This window comes from Carcharodon carcharias, chromosome 16 (genome assembly GCF_017639515.1).
Source record: "Carcharodon carcharias isolate sCarCar2 chromosome 16, sCarCar2.pri, whole genome shotgun sequence".
Classification (NCBI taxonomy): Eukaryota; Metazoa; Chordata; class Chondrichthyes; order Lamniformes; family Lamnidae; genus Carcharodon; species Carcharodon carcharias.
Window position 1 is genome coordinate 99,621,463 of NC_054482.1, and position 5,455 is coordinate 99,626,917.

A 5,455-nucleotide genomic window follows, 5' to 3' on the forward strand; every position below is an offset into this window, starting at 1 on the left:
CCAGAGACGAACATTTCCTTGGCCACCAACATACACTCCATGCCTGTGCAATAAAGTTTCAGGAGACACACGTCCATCATTACATAATGGCCTACCCTGCACCTACAGGACAAATGAAGCATAGAAAGGCCAATAGCACAAAATAACATCTCATTAAACTGTGCATGTGAAACATAGCTGAAATGAACATTAACTGGTGTTGTTTATTAAACTTTAAAAAAGTTAAAGCAAAATGGGGGAACAAAATATCACCCGTGATAAGGCCGTCTTGTGCTTAAGGTGCTTTACATTTACACTTGCGAGTGCTATGTCTAGGTGCTCCCCCCTCTCTGGCAGCACATTGGAGGCAGCCTGCTGACTCTGCTGTCCTGTTGGCCTTGATGACCATGGCAAGCGCCCTCTGGCCAGTTAAGCCTGTGCTGGCCCCGCCTGGGAGGGAGCAGCCAGTATCACAGCTGGCATCTCCCCAGTTACCACAGCCTCATCTGATGCCACAGTTACTGGCAGAGGGACGGAGGAGCTGCTGCTGTCATCCAGGGTGCCCTGAGAGTAGCCCGCAGAGACAACAGGCAGCTGATACGCCAACATCAGGTCACTTTGGACCTTCCTGCTCATCATTGATGGACGGGCACCTAGCTGGGATATTGGGTGACCAATCCATCTCCTACACTGACACTGACCAGCTGAGGTCATTGCTGGTGTGAGGTCCGAGCGCATCCCCAGGGATCCCTGACTGTGTCCCTGGAGTAGCCTCTCCAAGAGAGAAGCCACTCTCTCCATGGAGGAGGCATTGCGCTCAGCCATGAGGGTCAAAGCAGTGGTCATGCTCCACAGGGACTCCTCCCAAATGGAGCCCATGGCACACATTCCCTTATGTATCTCTGCCAGATCCTCCCGCACACCCTGCTGGACTTCCAGCATCTGCTGCCTAATGGACAACTCCAGAGGCCCATCATCAGCCACCAACTGAGCGTTGTCCTGGTCTCCAGCAGTCCTTCAACTGCCAGCGCCCAGGGCACTCTCTGCCTCCGCCTGCACCTCAAGCGAGTGCAAAGTGCCCTCACCAATGTGCACCAAGATACTAGATGGCAATCTTATGCCCACCAAGGTGCTGATGCCTGCTTGGCAGAGAGGGTGTGACGCAGGTGCGTGCTGAGCATGGTGGTCCTCCAGGGTCAGGAGTGGGCCTTCAGTCTCCTCATTGCGACTGCCTGCTGGTGAACCAAAAAGGGAGAAGGACATGTCATTAGTTTAAATCATGACACTGTCACTGTGTATGCTTGGCACCCTGATGAGACAACAGAGATGTGGATCATGGTGCCATCATCTTTCGATTATCAATGGGGACTCCAGGTTTGAGGATCACATCAATTTGGAGACTACACTGGAATGGTTGCAATAGCCGACATTCTCACCTCAGTGCTGCACTCTTACCTTCCTGGGCACCCCAACCTCACCGCGGCCACTTGACCGAGGTGCATGGCACCTCTCGAGCACCAAGGCTTCCTGTTCATAGCGGGTGAGGATGAGGTGGTGTGTGGGGGCGGGGCGGGTGGGGGGGTGGGGGGTGGTGGGGGACGTGGGGGGCGGGCAGGGGGGTGGGGGTTGGGGGGGGTGGGGGGCGGTGGGGGCTGAGGGTTGGGGCCGGGCAGTGGTTGGTGGGGGTGGGGTGGGTGGGGGGCAGTGGTGGGGGCGGTGGGAGGGGGTGGGCGGTGGGGGGGGTGGGCGGTGGGGTGGGGGGGTACCCCGTCAGTCCATGACCTCTCGGCATTGTTATGGGATGTTTTCTCCTGAAAGGATAGAGGAGGATTGATTAGTCCACCCTGTACCTGCAGCTCCATTGCAGCCTGGCCAACCCCACCTGAGGGATACCTCACAGAGCTCATCCGATTCATGGCCCTGGAGCTGCAAGACACTCAGTCCAAGCAGCCAGGGTTCAACCCCTTGGCCAGAACCTGCCTCATTGACATTTGCCACTCACACTCTAACACCTCCAAGGTCCACGGTGGGGGAGGGGGGGGGTGATGGGCAGCTCTTACCTGTTCTGCAAAGTGAACCATGCCAACATGGCACTCACCCTTCCCAATTGCAGCAGATCATTGAAGCGTTTCCAGCACTAGACCCGTGTGTGCCTCACCTTGTCATGGCTGCTGGCCCTGGATGCCTCCTCCTCCCGTCCTTCGGGACAAGGGTGTCTCTCCTGGCTGCCACCTCATCCAGGAGGGCACCGAGACACTCAGCCGAGAAACAAGGGGCTGGCTGCCCTGCTGCCCTGCCCTCCCACTTGCTGTGTCCACCCACACCGGAATCCATCAAGAGGTCAATGTCTTTCTGTGGCAGCCTTCCAGGGGCTGCCTGGGCCACTTTTGTAGAGGCTGCCGAGTCGCCATTGGACCCGGCGGACATCATGCCCCCACCCCCAACCCCACGCCCGCCCCTTCACGGAGCATCTCCCACTGCCCTTCACGCTGGGCGGGCCTTACTTGGTTTGCCAGCATGAAATCGCAGTCCGTTCCCTATCTGAGCACCCCCACCCGCCCCTGCTGAGCCCACCCACCAAGGGCAAAATTCTGCCCTTCACTTACTGTAAAGTGCTTTGGGAAAATCCTGAGATTGTGAAAGATGCTTTATAAATTCCAGCTTTTCCTTAATGGACCATTTGCAGTTATTAGTCATTATGGTGGTGACACAACCAGTGGATGCTTATGTTGGACTCGACACCTACTATTTGACCATATTGGGTAGGATTGTCCTCTTGGGAGAATTATGTAACATACAAGAAAATGATCCAACTCTGACAGCTAGCACAACCACCTTCTGAATTCTGAGCAACGCCTCCCTGCATTTCAGCTCTCGCCTCTATTACAAGTCATCCAGCGATGTCAAGCTGCTGGCAGCCAGATTCATATTGGTGAGGCCCTGTTCTTCATTAATGCAAGTTCTCCTGTCAAGAGTGCATGTGCTAAGTGAGCAACTGTGGCTGACAAAGCAGGAACCGAGAGCCCGCACCGCTGGCTGATTAGACTGAGGAGTAAAAAGCAAGCTGCAAATGACAACTCATGAAAAGAACGGGGTTGTGGTTGGAGGTGTGCAGTGTAAAAGAATGTGGAACATGCTCACAGTGGATAAGTAATTGGGAGTGATAATGTGGCCGGACTGTGTGCGTCAACAATAGTTAATCAGCAAACAGAAAAATCAGCAACCCTCCACGTAAGGCTGGAAAAGCAAGCTGCAGGGACTCAGTGTTGAAAAACATGTGAATTGACTTGCTGTTTTACAAGTGCTGTCACATTCCACATAAACCATCCTTGGATTTGGCTGGGACTGCTCCTAATCACAGGCAATAATGGTGTGAGGCCAGTTGATGCGTGGTTCTTGTAGCAGGGGGAGTCTGAGGCAGATGGCGTCCTTTGGACTCCACTGAAATTTAAACAACAGATATGAGGGCGGAAATAAGGCAGAATGCCTTACAGTCTCAGGGAATGTTACCAGAATTATCGCTGGGCACAGAATTTATCTTCACCAACTTTTTCTTTATTGTTGTAATTAGAGGGACACAGATAGTCCAGTCAGTTAACCCTTACAGTGCCAGGCACAGTTAAACTGGAACTCACACACTTTGTTTAAAGGCAAGAGGTGTACAAGCACAGCAGACTAATTAATTAAAGTGTCACTGAGAAGCCAAATAAAATGAGAAACCATAATCATTTTAAATGGACAATTTCATTTGGAGAACATGCAGTTTGGTGCTATTTACAGGGCAAATATACACATGATGTTGCAAACACGCAATTAAAAGATTACTGTACTTATTTAATCCTTTTATAACCTGTTGTATGTTGCTACTTAATCCAAATAAAAATGGAAAAACCCATCAGATCAACACTCTTTCAAATCTGACTATCGCTATCTTTCCTTCAGTGCCTGGAATCATAGATTATTCCTGCTTTTTAACTTGGTTTTTGCCAACTCATTGCATACCAATCTCAATCTCCTGTTCTCTCCATATTGTCCATGCCTTCCCTATTACCTTTTTTTTTGCCGGTTACAAGATAATTATATATGAGGAAGCCATTCATCTCATCTCATCTTATTTCATCCATTCGGAAAGGCCCTAAAGTTCCATCCTTGCATTTTCCAAACAATTCCAGGATTTTCCTCAATTCCTGTTTTAAAATGTTCATCATTATTTATTTATACTGCTGATTTACAAATTTAATCTCAATTATTCCCCTCTTTCTAACACAAATACCAATGGCACCTCCTGCTGCCAGGCCTCTTAATATTTTCTGTAGCATCCCCCTGCAGTAGAAGGCCTCACCTGAAGCAGACACAGAGACAGAGGGGGCATAGGAAAGATGGGTATTTATAAAGAGAGAGAGAGAAAGAGAAACCTCAAAAGTCAGGGACAGTGTGCAGTTTTCTAAGAAATTATGGAGGAGAAGGATGAACTATTCAATTACTTTCTATCTCCCACAATTGGTAGGACTGGTTGTGCTATATCTCACCCTCTCTCCCCCACATTCATTCATCAGCAATCAGTCCTTAAAACTTTGGCAAGCCATTTTAAGACAACAATAATATATTTTACCCTCCATGAGCACCGGTGCTGTGGAGTCCAGCATTCCTACCACTTGAATCTAGCCCCTGAGAGCTTGACACAAGGACAAACCAGGTAGAGATCAGTTTTAAACATTCAAGGGCTGCCACAGGGATACAATAATGACCCATAGGTTGCAAAAGTAGATTTCCATTACTGTACGCTCAAAGTCACCCTGTAACGTGAGAATTTATAATATAGGAGTAATTTTCTAATGTTGTGCTACTGTTGAAAGAGCCTCATCCACAGAGAGCATAGACTGGAAGTTCAAGTGCACTCTGGCTGATATTTCTGGCCTCATTTTCCAATATGTGCTCTCAAGGTTCCACAGCTGAAAGACAATGTTGACAAGTTCTCCTGCTTCCGTCTCAAAAATTCTATCTTATTCTTTTACTATTCCACTGGATTTAAAATGAAGATGACAACTCATTGCCAGCGGCTGACCAATGTCCAATCTATCAGGTCAATTAACAGGCAACAGTGAAAAACATTTAGAATTTAGAAGAGTAAGAGGTGACTTAATTGAAACCTTTAAGATCCTGAGGGGTCTTGACAGGGTGGATGTGGAGAGGATGTTTCCTCTTGTGGGAGAATCTAGAACTAGGGGTCACTGTTTAAAAATAAAGGGTTGCTCGTTTAAGGAAGAGATGAGGAGAACTTCTTTCTCTCAGTCTTTGGAACTCTCTTCCTCAAAAGGAGGTGGAAGCAGGGTCCTTGAATATTTTTAAGGCAGAGCTAGATAGATTCTTTATTAACAAGGGGTGAAAGGTTATCAGGGGTAGGCAGGAATGTGGGGTTGAGGTTACATTCAGATCAGCCATGATCTTGCTGAATGGCGGAGTAGGCTCGAGGGAC